General features: G+C 38.0%; 1 long non-coding RNA gene across 2 annotated transcripts in view; it reads left to right on the forward strand.

The window, feature by feature from the left end:
• LOC144616037 (uncharacterized) overlaps nt 1-18292 on the forward strand; it is a 201220-nt gene that overhangs the window by 82215 nt on the left and 100713 nt on the right. Inside the window, exon 3 of one of the 2 annotated variants that reach the window (XR_013554907.1) lies at nt 3049-3307. The exons of the other annotated variant lie outside the window; for it this stretch is intronic. This is a non-coding gene — a long non-coding RNA (uncharacterized LOC144616037). Of the gene's footprint in view, nt 1-3048; nt 3308-18292 lie in introns of those variants that run through there. 2 annotated transcript variants of the gene reach the window in all.

Genomic DNA, 18292 nt, shown 5'->3' on the forward strand with positions numbered 1-18292 from the left:
GGGTTCAAGCCCCGTGTCAGGCTCTGTGCTGATAGCTCAGAGCTTGGAGCCTGCTTTGGATTCTGTCTCCCTCTCTGCCCTTTTCCTGCTCATGCTCTGTCTGTCTGTCTGTCTGTCTGTCTCTCAAAAATAAATAAACAAAAAATATTTATTAATAATAATTAAAAAAAGAACTGGAAATAGTGGTTGCTCTTGGAGAGGGCTCTGGGGGTATGGGAACAGAGGTGGGCCAGTAATATTTTCATTATATATACCCTTTGTATGAATGTTCTATTGCTGCATAATAAATTACCACAAACTTAAACAACTTAGACAGCTTCAAACAACATCCATTTATTGGTTCAGTCTTTAGGTTAGATGCACAGCTATCTCAGATGAGTTCTTCACTCAGGGTCTCATAAGGTCAAAATCAACTTGCATGGGCTCTCAGCTGGCAGCTCTGGGGAAGAGTCCGTTCCAAGCTCATTTAGGTTGTTGGTAGAATCCAGTTCCTTGAAGGTATAGGTCTGAGGTCTTGTTTCCTTACCAACAATTAGCTAGACTGTTTTCTGTCATAGAGGCTCTCCACATCCCTCTTATATGGCCCTATCCATCTTCAAACCAGCCAGGATGAGTTGAGCCCTTGTCATGCTTCAAATTTCTCTGACTTCTTTCCCTACTAGCCTGAGAAAACTTAATTTTATACGGCTCATGTGATTATATCAGACCCAACCCATATAATATAATCACTGGATGGCAAGGGTCATGGGCCATTCTGAACTTATGCCTTCCATATTTTAATAAGGTTCAGTTTTTTATATGAGAATATTATTCTCCTAAAATAGAAACCTGCTAATAAAAAGATTATAATGAAACATTTAAAAACAACTTCTAATTATCCTATGTTTAAAAAGGACTGATAATAAATTGCTCCAAGATTAGAAAAAGGATGAAAGAAGATAATGCATATAAAAATGTTCTTTAAATGATAAAGTCATCAACAAATTTTAGTTATACTTTTTAAAACTATTACTGTTATTGTTGCAACTATTATTAGAAACATGTTAGTCATGCCATTGCATGAGTATTAATGGGAGAACACACAATAAATGTATTTAAAGGTAGTGATAAGCAGTCATGGTGAGTGATTAAACATATACAAAGATTATGGCCTAGAAACAGTGCATATTTAACTTTAGATTCATGTGGATAAAAGAAATAGCCAGTGGTCCTCTAGTATAGTAGTTTTTAAAGTTTCCAAAGATGTATAAAACTTTCCCTCCAATGCTATTTTATTATCAGAGGAGACCCTTGAAGTTATGGCAGCCATTATCGAGATCACATATTTTTACTCAGTTCCAGAGTCTTGGAATTTCGTTGAACAGGTATTGCCAGACATTGGGAACCATTAGGGTCTCATATTTACTTTCCATGAAGAACTTAATTAAAATTGCTTTTGATATTTAGAAAATGGGAAAATTAAGGTTATTAGGAATTAAGGAGGAGATCACAAAAATGGCATGACAGATATAATATTTTCTTTAAAATATCTCCACAATATATGTTTGGGAGAGAAATCAAATGTTGCAGGCTTTGCAATCCAACGTCCATCCTATTAGGCGAAAGATGGCTAATGTGAGAGAGTAACGGTGGAATAAGAGGTTCTAGCATATTCTGATGGTTTCCACTGGGTTCTGAAGTGGAATTTTGGGGAGGAGGGTTAGAGCTCCTGAACCAGCCTGGGCACTGGGGTGTAGGAGTGAATTCTCCATGGAGATGTACATGGAGATGTACAGCTGTGTAAATGAAGGTCAAAGTTGGTTTTTTCCACCCCCCAAAGGTAGGAAATAATGGGAGGAACTGTTATGTTCTTCTTTCCTTTATGTGTGATGCTCTTTTATTTGTTCTATATTGGGTCTGCAGGTTTGCTCAGTTTCACTTCTTCTCCTGCAGCAGTATCTGCCCCTCATACTAAAACACCACCAGCTATTCCCATGGAGGCTCTGGCTCCTTACACCGCATCCAGACTTAGATGAAATACTGAACCAGGGGCCTGACATATAGCCTCCCAGCAGCTGACTGGAAGCACTGGGCAAGAATCAATGCCCTGAGACAAATTTTGACCAATGAGATAGAAGAGATGGGAAGCCAGCAGATAAATTTCTTTTCCATTTTCTACCTGATGGACTCTTCCAAGGCAGGATGATTCCATGGAGGCTGTCTGGATAAGGCCTTCATGATATGAAAGCAACCTTTATTTTCTTTAAAGCTATGGCTAACTCAGCAATTCATATCTTGTATTTGATTTTTCTGTTTCACTTCCTTTTATTCCACATTCTGGATACCCTGAGATTGAATGACCCAATAAGATATGAGTTATTAGTAGATAAACTTTGCCTCTTGCTGTTTTCTGGGGAACGTAGGCTAAGACCCATTCATTCATTCATTCATTCATTCAGCAAATACTTATTGAATGAACATTATTACTAGGTGAAAATTATTATTAGTGTCTGCTATGTGCCAGGCAGTATTTAAAGTGCTCGGGGCACACCAATGAACAAAGTAGACAAAAACCCTTGCCTTTGCAGAGTTACTTTCTGGTGGAGAGAGAGAAAATGAATAATAAACATATTACACAAGTAAATTTTAGGGTATGATAGAAAGTGATAAGAAAACATAATCAGCTTCATCTTCTAGTTTTTCTTCTATCATTCTCCTTTTCTTCCCTGAAACCCATCTTCTTCAATACTACTGCTGATTTGGGGCGCCTGGGTGGCGCAGTCGGTTAAGCGTCCGACTTCAGCCAGGTCACGATCTCGCGGTCCGTGAGTTCGAGCCCCGCGTCAGGCTCTGGGCTGATGGCTCAGAGCCTGGAGCCTGCTTCCGATTCTGTGTCTCCCTCTCTCTCTGCCCCTCCCCTGTTCATGCTCTGTGTCTCTCTGTCCCAAAAATAAATAAAAAACGTTGAAAAAAAAATTTAAAAAAAAAAAAAAAATACTACTGCTGATAATATTCCTAATGTGTAAAGTTGAAGTCTCATCTCTTACCATCTCCTCTTTTCCTTTACAGACCAGCAACGCTGAACTACTTACAGTTTCCTCTCCTACGGAGTTCTTCTCCAATGCTGTTTATCCTCTCCATGCCTCTGCGTAGTCTGCTGCTTTTGCTGGAAGACCTCCATATTTTCTAGCTGATCTGAGACTCCACCCCAGATCATCTTTTCAGGAAATCTTTCCTGACCATTTCCCTCTACATCTCTAACTTTTTTAGGGGCCTTTATGGGATCCCCAAATTCCCTTATAAATATCTTTATCATTACACACCTATTTTTTTTCCCCTAAGTGTCACTATTTCTGTGTTTGCAGCTTTTATTAATCTGAGAGTTCATTGGCCACAGGGACTATGCCGTGTTTACTGTTTTACTCCTAACACTTAGCATAGTGCTCAGTAATTTTGTTTTATTTTTTAATTTTATTTTATTTTTTATTTTTTTTTCAATATATGAAATTTATTGTCAAATTGGTTTCCATACAACACCCAGTGCTCATCCCAAAAGGTGCCCTCCTCAATACCCATCACCCACCCTCCCCTCCCTCCCACCCCCCATCAACCCTCAGTTTGTTCTCAGTTTTTAACAGTCTCTTATGCTTTGGCTCTCTCCCACTCTAACCTTTTTTTTTTTTTCCTTCCCCTCCCCCATGGGTTTCTATTAAGTTTCTCAGGATCCACATAAGAGTGAAAACATACGGTATCTGTCTTTCTCTGTATGGCTTATTTCACTTAGCATCACACTCTCCAGTTCCATCCCTGTTGCTACAAAGGGCCATATTTCATTCTTTCTCATTGCCATGTAGTACTCCATTGTGTATATAAACCACAATTTCTTTATCCATTCATCAGTTGATGGACACTTAGGCTCTTTCCATGATTTGGCTATTGTTGAGAGTGCTGCTATAAACATTGGGGTACAAGTGCCCCTATGCATCAGTACTCCTGTATCCCTTGGGTAAATTCCTAGCAGTGCTATTGCTGGGTCATAGGGTAGGTCTATTTTTAATTTTCTGAGGAACCTCCACACTGCTTTCCAGAGCGGCTGCACCAATTTGCATTCCCACCAACAGTGCAAGAGGGTTCCCGTTTCTCCACATCCTCTCCAGCATCTATAGTCTCCTGATTTGTTCATTTTGGCCACTCTGACTGGCGTGAGGGGATGTCTGAGTGTGGTTTTGATTTGTATTTCCCTGATAAGGAGCGACGTTGAGCATCTTTTCATGTGCCTGTTGGCCATCTGGATGTCTTCTTTAGAGAAGTGTCTATTCATGTTTTCTGCCCATTTCTTCACTGGGTTATTTGTTTTTCAGGTGTGGAGTTTGGTGAGCTCTTTATAGATTTTGGATACTAGCCCTTTGTCCGATATGTCATTTGCAAATATCTAGTAATTTTGTTTTAAATAAATGACTAAATTAAAATACGTAGAAGTGAAGTTCAAGGATTGTGAGGTATAGAATTCCCACTGGAAGGGCTAGAGAAGCAGGGCATTTGGAGACACGAAATAGGTAACATCAAAGATAAGTGGGAATAGATTTTGGATTGGTTCAGTGAACAGTTGGCTTCCATTTCTGGGCTCTGAATTAGATCCTGTGTAGATTAATTGCCAAAAATGGCTTGATTCCCTACCCAGTCATCCTGTTACAGTTCTTATATCTCTTCCCTTCAGTAATTTGTGTCTTTTTCCTCACCTGTTTCTACACCTCTTGAATTAGGACTGCACTTTTGACTCTCTTAGATCAAAGGAGTTCAGTGGATGTGACTGTTTTGAGCATAAGCTTCCAGAAGCCTTGTGCTTTACTTTCACTGCTTCCTTTAGACCATTTCCTCTGCCATAAGAACAAGCCTGGGGCAAGCCTGTAGCAGTGGAGGTCAGCCAAGTCATTCCAGCTGTGACCAGCCTCCAGCTGACCCACCTGCTCTTTGAAGAAGCATGAGGAAGCCTAGTCAAGATCAGCTGAACCTGTTCAGCTGCTAGAACAGCTACTGAACCTGTGAAGCTACTAGATTGGGGGGTGGTTTATTACATAACCACAGCTAAATGACATAGAACAAAGTGACAAAGTCTTTTCAGAACACTCATTGTGGTACAAAGAATTTTCTCATTTTTTAATCAGAGTGATTGTAGTTTTTGTAAAAAATGATACATACGCCCATTAGAAAAGAAACTTTAAGCCATACTAAATAATACAGAAAAGAATAAAAATCATACCACTGATAGTAATATATCTGTTTATATTTGCTTTATAGTTATGCATACATATTTCAAACTAGGTATTATATAAAATAATATATCAATTTATAAATGTAAATGTTGACCCTTCACAGTTTAAGAAATAATTTTATTCAAACTCTTCAGTTGTGTGTTTGATATCAATAATTTGTTTATTTTTATTTTTATCTTAATACTGTGTTTTTTTTTAATTGTTAGAGCTACTTTATGAGTTGCCTACAGTGGTCCAGAAAATATCACATTGACTGCAAGGTTATTTGAGATGCAGTACTCTGTGAAGCCTGCCTAATGTTACCACTGGAGGCTTTTGTGAAAGTGCTAAGTACATATTTCCATACTAATAGGGGGGTTATTTATTCACTTACCCTGTAGGTATATATTTGTGATTCAAAAATGTTACTACTGAATATATTGACTTTAATTCTTTTCAAGGCAATGTTGATGGAAGAATGAACATTTTTATAAAATGTGAATATATTAAGAGTACATGAAACGGGGGTGCCTGTGTGGCTCAGTCGGTTAAGTGTCCGACTTCGGCTCAGGTCATGATCTCATAGTTCCTGGGTTCAAGTCCTGCATCGGGCTTTGTGCTGACAGCTCAGAGCCTGGAGTCTGCTTTGGATTCTGTGTCTTCCCCTGCCCTCTCTCTCTCTGCCCCTCCCCCCTCTTAAAAATAAATAAACATTAAAAAATAAAAAAAAATACATCATACAAAGAATACCTAGCTTAAGACATACAACATTACCTTTATCTTTGAACACTGGGTCTGATCTTCCTCCCCAGTCTACTACTTTCTTCACTCTCAGAGGTAACTTCACACTTAGAGATATTAAATTTGTTTTTTTCCACACATTTCTTCCTAACTTGTTTATTTGTTTTTGTCTCAGGAACATTATTCTTGAGATTGGCCTTTGATATCATGTGTACCTGTAATTCAGTAACTTATTCATTTACATTGTTGTTCGATATTCCATTACACAAATACAACATGATCTATTTATCCATTTATATTAGGGAAATAATGCTAGTTGTTATCACGATCTTAACATTACAGTTGCTAAATATGAGATAAGGTTATTTGTCTTTCATTTCACAATCTGACTGGGTCTATTTGTGAGTGTGGTAGGGGAAGGAGAGTGAGGAGTGTCTGCTCCACGTAGCCATTCAGAGATCTATCAGAGTGTATCATGAATCTACTCCATACTCACTACATGGCTTCAATATACCTACATCATCCAGTCAGCAGGGAAAAGAAAAAGGACTGTAGAGAAGGCATTTTTGCTTTTAACTGCTTGAAACATAGAAAGTCTGCTCACTTCCCCCCACTTTTTTTTAAAGTTTATTTTGAGAGAGAGTGTGATTGGGGGAGGGACAGAGAGAGAGAAGCAAAGACGGAAAATCCCAAGCAGGCTCCCCACAGGCAGCCTGGAGCCGATGCACTGGGCTTGAACTCATAAACAGTGAGATCATGACCTGAGCCGAAACCAAGCATTGGACACTTAACCAACCAAGCCACTCAGGCGCCATCTGCTCATTTTATTTGAGGAGAAATAGTCATTTTTATGCATGGGGACATAAATATAGGTTTGTGTGTGTGTGTGTGTGTGTGTGTGTGTGTGTGTGTGTGTGTATTTAGAGGATAAAAAATTGTTTAATGAATACATAGCACTCTTACTTTCACAGATATCTCTTCCAGTCATGGGTCAGGCTCACCTTCTTTCCAGGAGAGGCTGCCTAAAGTCTTATCAAAGCTAAAAATCCATATCCTGTTCTGTCTTCTTCACAAGGCTAGGTCTTGAAGGGCCTTGGTCCCTCAACAGTTTTTTCTGTTATGTCTTACTGTTTTCAACAATTTTTCTGTTACATCTTACTGTTTGGTTTCTAGAAGTTATTCATATTTTCCAGTTCTTCCAGACCCCAAATTTATTGACTCTATTCTCTTGCAAATCAGCAAATTCTCTCCTGGACTTATCTGTTTCTTGTAACAGGTAGCTGATCTCCTGTAGTGGCAGCTGCATGTGCTAGTTTTAATATTCTCTCTAACCATTTTCCACTACGCGTAAGGCTCAATGGTTTTTCAGCCTCTGATATCAGATTTCTCATCACCCAAAATTCAGCTGCTTAGCCAATGACATATATTTAAGGATTTGTTAAGGCATCATCTCACTTCAAAGCACAAATTACTGTATTAGAATAAGCAAGTGTTGCTAAAAATTTTTTTTTGGGAAAGCCTCAGGAGTTGAGTATGCTTATGTCTTGCTCACATCTCAGTTCTAATTGGTATTTGGTAGGTGATGCTCCCTGTGGTAATATGGGGGATCAGCTTCCTGCTTCTGTAGTACTGCCATCTTCAACACATGGCACGTGTAGGAGGGGAGAATATGGAAGAAGGCATGTGGGTGATTGATCATTTTCATCATTTCCATCTACAATGCCTCTATATTATAAAACATCTACAATGATCAATATCAAGTGTTTCTCTTTGGGAGATGGCTTTAGAAGTATTTAAAATTTTTCTCTTTTGTTTCTTTGCCTTGTTCCTTCTTGGCTTGTTCCAAGATTCCAGGAGAAACATTATATCCCTTTTGTAATGAGTAGAAAATTATAACTGAATAACTCACCTCAGAAATAAATGAGTGAATTTTACCATATAAGCTGATCATTAAATACTAACCTGGTTAGAAAAGTGACATTTAGAAAAAGCTTTCGACTGTTTGGATATTTTAGGTAAAAAGTTTATGTAGCTCTTAACTATAGTAGTTGTTGACCTTTGATTGATCTCAGGCTTTAAAAATGGACATTGGAAAATATTAACAATAAGAACACTTTTTGTTGTTGTCATTTTATGCCTCTGTAGATCAGATGTTTAATTACTTACCCGCTTTGTGGATTCTTGAGTCTTTTGTTTTTATGTTTCCTAGAGAAACTTCACACTTTGTTCACTAAGTCTTCACTTCGATTAAAAAAAATTGTTTAATGCCCATTGTATGCTTATCATAGTGTGAGTTAAAGTAGAAGCTTAGGACATGTCTTCTTAGGTCCCACACAAAATGAACACCATTATATGTGAGGTGGTGAAGAAGGAAAGCAACCGACTATGAAAAATCATAATGGGTAAATTAGCATTTAAATGGAGAGTTACAGGTGTGGAAGAATTCTCCTGTTTTAGGATTTTAAAACATGTGTCCTTGATTCCTCCTCTTTACTTGGCTTTACGTCTCTCACAAATTTTATTTTTCTTGTCAACACACTAAAATGTGTAACCCCATACAGTGACATCAGGAGGCAGTTTACACTTTGGCAGGTATTGAGCAAATTTTGTTGTTCTTAGTTTTGGTCAGATTGGATATTGTTCTTTGTGCCTTATTTCTTATTGCAGCATATAGAAGAAACAGGAAATGATCTGATGTATTTATTATGTTTTGTGTAGGAATATGGGAGGATGCAAGAGACTTTGAAAATGCGATTAGAATATGCCCCCAGTCTCTTGCTTCATTTCTTCCGAGGGAGCTGTGCTTATCCCGTTATCTGGGGGAAACAGGGAGGGATGTGGAATGTGGACCCATATCTAAACTCAGAAAAGAAGATCCGGCTACAAGAAATGGGAGGAAGTCCAGAAATAAGCAAAATCTTTATGATGGTTGACAAACTATACTTAATAAATACTTTTTGTTTCAAATACTTATTAAAAGTTCTAAGCTATGTCTAATAGAAGATGCTGCATATATATGGGTCTTAAGATGGTCACTTAATCTTTTTATAATGTCAACTATATCTGAATAAAAATAATGATGAAACTATTAAGATAAAGTAACAAATGTGGGAATAAATCATGAGAAGTTCCATAACAAGGCATCTGAATATAAGTAAAATTCATTTGCTGGCCAAATCAATTCTCTTGTGTTTACAGTTATATATAGTACAAATTTCTCAACGTGGACCTGGAAACATATAAGATGGGTAACTCTGATCCTGACAGCAGTTTTGCAATTGGATACCTATCGATTAAGAAAATACTATTACAGAGTGTGACTTGAATGTTAAAAGATTACTTTAGCTAGCTACAACTTTGAATTTTCTCTTGTGGCAATAAAAATGTCTTCAACACATACATTATATACATTTCCCTCTGATTTGTAATATCGACATCTATGAATCAGTTCACCTATGGATCAGTTCTAAAAACAAATTCTAAGCTTGTTTTTAGATCAAGAATCCATTTAAGAGCATGGTGAAAGGTGTACAGTTCCTTTCTAGGAATATACATACATTTTTACAGAAAATTTCTTATAGACTCCACTCCAGATGCCTCTTTACCGACTCTCTGTTAGGAAACTCTACCCTCAACCATGGCTTCCCTTGCTGGTTTTTGGCACGTCTGGGGTGTTGTCCAACTGCATTCATGGCATTTTCAGCTCTTGGGACTGTCTATGGTAAACAATGTGCAGGTGGGAGGGAAGTATTGAATCTGAGACTGCATTTCTCTCTGGAATAAGAATAGAAAGCCATTTACTTATGTATTTATCCATTAACAAACATTATGCATAGTTATTATATAGAAAGGACTTTTCTAGGCACTGGGGGACATATGATATAAGAAAATCAAACTACAAGAAGAATCCTTGCAGTGTTATTCATACTATTAGTTTATTTAAAAAACAGAGATTCCAAATATTAAAAATGTACAATTATATTACCAAAGCCAATGAAGATCATAGTAAGCGAAGGAGACATGAGACTTTTATATAAGAAATAGGATTTATAAACTCACAGAAATCCCAAAACAAACTTGGTCTAAGGCAGAAAAAAGAACTGTTTATGAAGTTGTTAACTGTAAAACTTAACAGATACTTTCTGAATGACAGCATAAATTGATATGTAGTAGACATCTTACTCAAATATAAAGTTTAAGAAACCCAGTTATAAAAATACAGCTGAAAAATATAGTTATCTGCCAAGTGTCTGTGGGTTCACACTCTCACAAGAAATTATTTCATAAGAAATAATTATCCAGGGAAACATAAGACGAAACTCCCAGAAACTTTCACACATGGCAAAATGGTAGTTATGGTAGATTTTCTAAGAATAGTGTAAAAATCAAACCTTGATAACTACAATGAAACCAATGAAAGAACACTCGAATTGATTATAGGAAATATACATTTCTAAAAGTTTTCTAGGACTGCCATAACAAATGATCACAAACTTATTGGCTTAAAACAACAGAAATTTGTTCTTTCACAGTTCTGGGGGATAGAATTCCAAAATTAATGTGTTGGCAGAGCCATGCTTCCTATGAAGGCTTTAGGGAAGAATGTTCCCTCTCTCTTCCTAGCTTCTGGAAGTTCCTAGCAATTGGTGGTTTGGGCTTGTAGCTCCATCACTCCAGTCTCTGCCTGTAGTTCACATGGCCTTGTTTACATCTACCTGTGTATTCTCCTTTTATGTCTCTGTATAAAAGATCCTCCCTAATCTGGGTTGATTTCATCTCAAGAGTCTGCCTTGTTTCTGCAAAGATCCTCATTCCAAATAAGGTCACATTTTAAGGTTATATGTGGACCTAACTTTTGGAGGCCACGATTTAGCTCACTGTACTATACCACTGATAAAATAACAAAAGCATTTCTATTTTGATTGTTTGACTTCTGGAAAAAGAGGACAAATATTTTCTTATTTTTAAACTCAGAAATTATTCCCATAAATTGACCCATCTGAGGAGCTGTGAAGGTGAAATCATACATGTTCCTATCCTGTAAAAGCTTCAAAATCTTGTCATATAATAATTCATGCACAAAGGCAAGAGATGTCTGGATAGATCCTAACATTAATAAAATAATGTGTGCTTATGATTACTGAAATGGAGCTTTCTAGTTGAACTCTATTATTCTGTAATTAACAAGATAATCTAAATCCATTTATGTTATTAAGAACATCATATGGCAATACATGACTGAATCTTCAAAGCAATCTTTAAGACTTGCTTTGCTATCAATGTGAATTCTCTTTTTGTTTAGGTGAGCTAAATTTCATGACCATGATATCATTCTATTATAATGACAGAAACCCAAATAAACTAGTTTAAAAATGAGAATTTATTCAATCATGTATGTAACTCAGAATTCTAAGAGGGTGTGATTATCTTTGAAAACATATAGATTCAAAGAATAATATTTTTGTCTTCCTCTATCTCTCCAGACAATCTCTCTTACATCACTTGGTTCTGTTTATATTGGTATGTTGGCTTCTCAAAGTAGACAGGCTTTGTCTATATGGTGGGAGAAATGGTGGCATGGCCACAGACATCTTCAGTATGATAGCATCCTAGTCCAAAGATCTACAACTGGGGAAAGAGATCCCATTTATGTATCCATTTATGTAGTTTCATGGAATGATTATGACTGGCCTGGATTAGGTCATCTGCTGATTTTTAGGCAAATTATATGGTCCAGGGGATGAGACACTTTGTAAGACTAGGCTTGCAACATGTGTTACTATAGTTGGGGTTGTCTTAGTTCAGGCTTCTATAACAAAGTACCTGCAGACTGGGTGGCTTACAAACAACAGAAACTCATTTCTCACAGAACTAGAGCCTGGAAGTCTAAGATCAGAGTGCTAGTATGGTCAAGTTTCACTAAGAGCCAATTTCTCAGTTCTCACATGATGGAGAGCAGAGCATAGAAGCAAACTCTCTGATGACTCTTAGAGCACTACTCCTATTCATGAGGCCTCCATCCTCATGACCTTATCTAGTTCTAATTACCTTCCAAAGGCCCACCTCCTAAAACCCACATGGGGGCATAGAGTTTCAACATATGAATTTGGTCGGAGAGGGGGGCACAGATATTTGGTATGTAACAGGGATTTAGTGGGATGTCATGGCTGGTAGTCTGTAGTCACAAAACAAAATAAAGTTACATCAGCTATGTTGGAATCCAATACATGAAAGCATTAGTGCCAGGTTCTCACCAAAATAACATTAAACATTTTCGATATTGAACTGTTTGGAGATTCTCAAAGTATTGATAATTAACTTCCCAAATGCATGTCTAAATAACTTTGCTTTTTTTAAAAATTTATTTATTTTGCTTTGAGAGGCCCTGAGCTAAAATCACTATGCTTCCTTAGCTTAGACTTACTTTTGGAAGTCTTCCTTATAACACATTTTAAAACATTGCTGTTAAGATTGGATTAGCTGTGACATTTGGAAATGTCAGAGGTAATTTTGGCTGTGGTAATACTGGCCAAAACATTTCACCTATACAAAATACAATTTTCATGGCCCGGCTGCTCATGACATTGCTAGATATCTCTTTGTCCTGTTTCAGCAAATACATTTTAGCACTGAAGCAATCCACTCCTTACAAAGCAATTATCATTAGAAAATGTCACTGCATAAATTGTAGGGTAAAAGAGACAGAGATCTGATTAGTTGTTGATTCAGAAAAGGAAAGCTCATCCTAGTAGAGCAGAGTGCCAGAAATCAAGAACTCATAGCCTGTTTTCACTTCTGCTGAAGAAACCTCAATAGAGGGACTGATTTTTTAAAATTAATTAATTGGTTTATTTCTAAATTTATATCCAAGTTAGTTAGTATATAGTACAACAATGATTTCAGGAATATATTCCTTAATGCCCCTTATGCATTTAGCCCATCCCCCCTCCTAGAACCCTTCCAGCAACCCTCTGTTTGTTCTCTTTATTTAAGAATCTCTTATATTTTGTCCCCCTCCCTATTTTTATATTATTTTTACTTCCATTCCCTTATGTTCATCTGTTTTTTATCTTAAATTCTACATATGAGTGAAGTCATATGATATTTGTCTTTCTCTCACTGACTAATTTCGCTTAGCATAATGCCCTCCAGTTCCATCCATGCAGTTGCAAATAGCAAGATTTCATTCTTTTTGATTGCTGAGTAATACTCCATTGTATGTATATACCACATCTTCTTTATCCATTCATCCATCGATGGACATTTGGGCCCTTTCCATACTTTGGCTATTGTTGATAGTGCTGCTATAAATATCAGGGTGAGTGTGTCCCTTCTAAACAGCATACCTGTATCCCTTGGATAAATACCTAGTAGTACAATTCCTGGGTCATAAGTTAGTTCTATTTTTAGCTTTTTGAGAAACCTCCAGACTGTTTTCCAGAGTGGTTGTGCCAGTTTGCATTCCCACCAGCAGTCCACATCCTCACCAACATCTGTTGTTGCCTGAGTTGTTCATGTTAGCCATTCTGACAGGTGTAAGGTGGTATCTCATTGTGGTTTTGATTTGTATTTCCCTGATGATGAGTGATGTTGAGCATTTTTTCATGTGTCGGTTGGCCATCTGGATGTCTTCTTTGGAGAAGTGTCTATTCATGTCTTTTGCTCATTTCTTCACCAGATTATTTGTTTTTTGGGTGTTGAGCTTGATAAGTTCTTTATAGATTTTGGATATTAATCCTTTTTCTGATATGTCATTTGCAAATATCTTCTCCCATTCTGTTGCTTGCCTTTTAGTTGTGCTGATTGTTTCCTTTGCTTTGCAGAAAATTTTTATCTTGAGGTCCCAGTAGTTCATTTTTGCTTTTGTTTCCCTTGCCTCTGGAGACATGTCAAGTAAGAAATTGCTGCAGCTGAGGTCAAAGAGGTTGTTGCCTCTTTTGTCCTCTAGAATTTTGATGGCTTCCTGTCTTACGTTTAGATATTTCATCCATTTTGAGTTTATTTTTGTGTATGTTGTAAGAAAGTGGTCCAGGTTCATTTTTCTGTCCAGTTTTCCCAGGACCACTTGCTGAAGAGACTGTCTTTATTCAATTGGATATTCTTTTCTGCTTTGTCAAAGATTAGTTGGCCATACATTTGTGGGTCCATTTCTGCATTCTCTATTCTGTTCCATTGATCTGAGTGTCTGTTTTTGTACCAGTACCATACTGTCTTGATGATTACAGCTTTGTAATACAGCTTGAAGTCCGAGAAATATATTTTCCTACAATTCTGGAGGCTACAAGTCTGAGATCAAGGTGTTAGCATGATTTGTGTCTTTTTTAAAAAAAAATTTTTTGTTTTAACATTTATTCATTTTTGAGAGACAGAGCATGAGTTGGGGAGGGTCAGAGAGAGACAGCAAGACACAGAATCCAAAGCAGGCTCCAGGCTCTGAGCTGCCAGCCCAGAGCCTGACGTGGGGCTTGAGCCATGAACTGTGAGAGATGGTGACTTGAGCTGAAGTCGGACGCTTAACGGACTGAGCCACCCAGGTGTCCCAGGATTAGTGTCTTCTAAAGTCTCTCTCTTTGGCTCTTTCTTTGGTCCACCTCAATTACCTCATTTTAACTTAATTACCTCTTTAAAGACTCTATTAAAGACTCAGTCACATTCTGAGATAGTGGGGTTAGGATTTCAACATATAAATTTGGAGAGACACAGTTCAACCTGTAATGATTCTTTATGAGGTTTGGCCCCTGCTCCTATGTGCTTATAAGTCTTTGAAGTCCCCATGCAAAGAACACCAGGATAAACACCACTCGTTTATCATACAAACCTTCTGGCTAAGGGAGAGCACCATCTTGACAGAGACTTAGTAGTGTCTCAAAAGAGAAAAGTTCAAAAAGAGTACTTATCTGGTAATCTGGGCAGGGATTGGTAAATGAATTTGTAAACTAGGTAAGTTCCTGGAACAACCAGTCGTTGTAATATGGGAGTCCATTATGAGTTGGTGTTAAAAGTGATAAAGTAAGTGAGCTTTTATTGTCCATGTGACACATCATGGTTAGGTTCAGCTTATTTGTTTTGAGAGTCATAGTAAGGTTTTACTGTCTGTGGTTTGTGTGTTTTTCTATTTTATCTCTCAGCGCCCCTCTTCACTTCTGGTAATTCTTTAGCCTAAGCTGAAGAAAAAGCCATTGCCATCTGGATATGCTACTGATCCAGATTGGTATTGCTATTCAATGGGTTCTGAGTCATCTCGGTATGTTATAGTGTCAGTTTCCTGCTCTTTTCATTAGTATAATGATCTGGCATGACTGTGGTGGCACTTGCCTGCTGCAACACAACCAGACACTAAGATAACAATTCCTCTTAGAATTTGCAAAGCTCTTGAAGCCCTGATTATAAACTTATAAATACATGTAAAAATTTGGATATTCCTTACATAAGCAAGTAGCATTTCCCTTTAACTTGGACCTTAATTTTTTAGCTTTGTCAATGGTTGAAGATGTATTTCCAAATCTGGTATTTGTCAAGGATAAGGGTCTTAATAGTAACACTAATAAAGGATGAAGGTGGCTACTGACAATTTAGAACCTTGAAATAGCAGAGAGGGAAGAAAGTTGTAAAGAGATAGATCTAGGTTTTTTTTTTAATTAAAAATTTTTTTAATGTTTATTTATTTTAGAGGGAGAGAGAGAGAGAGACAGAGTGCAAGAAGGGGAGGGGCAGAGAGAGAGGGAGACACAGAATCTGAAGCAGGCTCCAGGCTCTCTGCTGTCAGCACAGAGCTCGATGTGGGGTTCAGACTCACGAACTGTGAGATCATGACCTGAGCTGAAGTCAGACGCTTAACCGACCGAGTCACCCAGGTGCCCCGATGTATCTAGTTTTGCCATTCACATGGATCTAAGCAGGGCAAGTCACTGAGTTTCTCTTAGGGAGGAATATCATCTTCTTCCAAAAAGTGAGATTTGCAGGAAATGATAAAAATCCATTCCATCTCTAAAGCCACTACTGCTGGTGTAAGTTAAGACGCTGGGTGGAATCATCTTTGTTCTTCTTGAGTTGCAGCTAATGCCCAAAGTGAGGATAGGAGGAACCAAGTATTGCACTTTCTGATAAAATCTGCCCTCAAGTTACTCAAAATTGGAACTATCTCCCTAAGGGCTTATGACGGATAAGGTCTAACTGGAGTTAACCAACTTGCACCCCTTCTCCATTTAGCTCCCAAAACATTTAAGGAAAGGTCTGTGGAGGAGAAATATGCACTTTAGTAGGGAGTGCTTGGTGGTGAGAGGCTGTTTCCTTACATTTTGGAAGCAAGGAGAATGAGCTAAGGGCCCAAGGGAAATCACTGATTGTGATTGAGGATGCCTGCAAGAAACAGAATCTCGTAGGTCATCTAGCTTTATCTCATCTGCCTAGGGAGTGGCCTGGTTGATCTGTCCTTGTATCTGTCTGATCAGGAGAAAAAAGTATTGGAGAGAGAAGGGAAGGGGAGGAGCTAGACTGACAAAGATGTGTGAGTTTCTCATAAGTCTAATGGGTGGTCAGTCAGGCTCAAGATCTCTTACCAGTTGTGCACCAGGGGGCAGACTGCCAGGCTGTTGGTTGGCGTCTGGCTGCAGGGCTAGGAGATGATGAAATAAGTTGATCCAGAACCAGATATTATTTCAGGGAATTCTGAAGCGGGACATTCTGCAGGGCTCATTTGAGGTACTCATGTGCAATCTGTGAGAGAGTGTGGACACCTGTCACGCAGGGAGGAGACACAACAGCTGTCAGTGCCATCCAGACACAGATGAGGTGTCATAAGACTGGAACACCTCCTCTTTTTCATATAGCCTACATGGCCACAACACCTGTCTTCATAGGAGGAAAGGGAAAGCTCAGAATTGGATATGAGTTTGGAGTTGTAAATGGACAGGACTAAGTCTGGGTATCCAAAAGTACCTGGAGAAGTAGGAGGTACTTAACATGTAGTTAACACACAGGAGAGAAGAGATCCATCAAAGGATTTTTAATCAGAGATTGGAAAAAAAAGTTGTTTCAGGTTTACATCTCATGGAAGTAAGAATCAATATACCTCTGTGAGAGTGCATACACCCCTTCTTGCTTTAGTCTGTGGGAGTCAGCACGTCCTTCCTTATCTCGATATTCTGTTCTGCAGCCTTGCCTCACAACAAAAGTTGCCATGGGAGTCATGTGCCTTTTCACACTTCATGGTTCCAAGTTATAGTACAGTTTCTAGCTGTGCAAATTCTGGTTGAGGTTAGGAATGATGGTCTAGCTGTACTCTGCCTTGTTTCTTTGTAGAAACCCATCTCAGTACTATCTTTCCCAGAGAGTAAGTAATGAGAAAAACTGGCAGATGTATTTTATCTAACTGTGAATGGTTTATCATTATAATTTACATTTTACTCTGTGCTTTGTCTTGTGACCACAATAAATCCATAAGCAACCTTTTTCTTCTCAGTTATACATAAGGTATGTTATGTGTTAAGAAAAAGATTTCATGGTATTGTCTCCAAGTCTGACACCTAATTTGCCTAACAAGGAGCCTTATTGCCTGGCTCTCTTGCATTTTTTCTCTTGGGCTTCGATTTCTGAATGCTGGAAGGTTTTATACTCTCAGTTTTGTAGTCTTTCTTATTGACAGAGAAAAAAGAATAAAGCTGAGATGTTTTGCTTTCTCACTGCCACCCATCAGCAGGACACTATTTGTCCTCAAAGAAGATCTATTCTTCCCTTGTTCTTTTCTCATTTCTGACCATGTCAAAAAGCTTTGTTGCTGCAGTCTTGAACTGTCTTCCCAATCAGCTCATTATGGCTTCAGCCTTTCTGTGACAGCTTTTACAGAATGATACCATACATTAATTTTTATCCATTGATATTTACCCTGTTTATTTTTATTCTTTGATATATAAAATCCAAAGATTTTGGAATTCTTGTATAACTACACTGTTTTTGCTTTTCTTGTATAACTTGTTTTGCTTACCTAAGTAGCCATTTTACAGCCAGGATTTCTTGTTTAAATGCCTAACCTTGGCTATGTCATCTTTGAAAGCCTCAGACCCTGACCACATTTGCCTGCCTATCTGTCTTAAAATGCTATTATTACTTTCTGGAAAATTAGAATTGCTTATTGAAACAGCTTGATTTAGAGTATGGATTTTAATAAATAAGCATATGTAATGCAGTTTTGCAAAATAATTGTCACTCACCAGACTTGTAAAAATGTGTCAGTGCCTCCTGTTCCTGAGTCTTCTGGTCCCCACCTCATATTCTCTGCCTCTTTTGGCTAAGAGGAGACCCACACACAGTTCTTTGGGTAC

This window comes from Panthera onca, chromosome B1, assembly GCF_046562875.1.
Source record: "Panthera onca isolate mPanOnc1 chromosome B1, mPanOnc1 haplotype 2, whole genome shotgun sequence".
NCBI classification, from domain to species: domain Eukaryota; kingdom Metazoa; phylum Chordata; class Mammalia; order Carnivora; family Felidae; genus Panthera; species Panthera onca.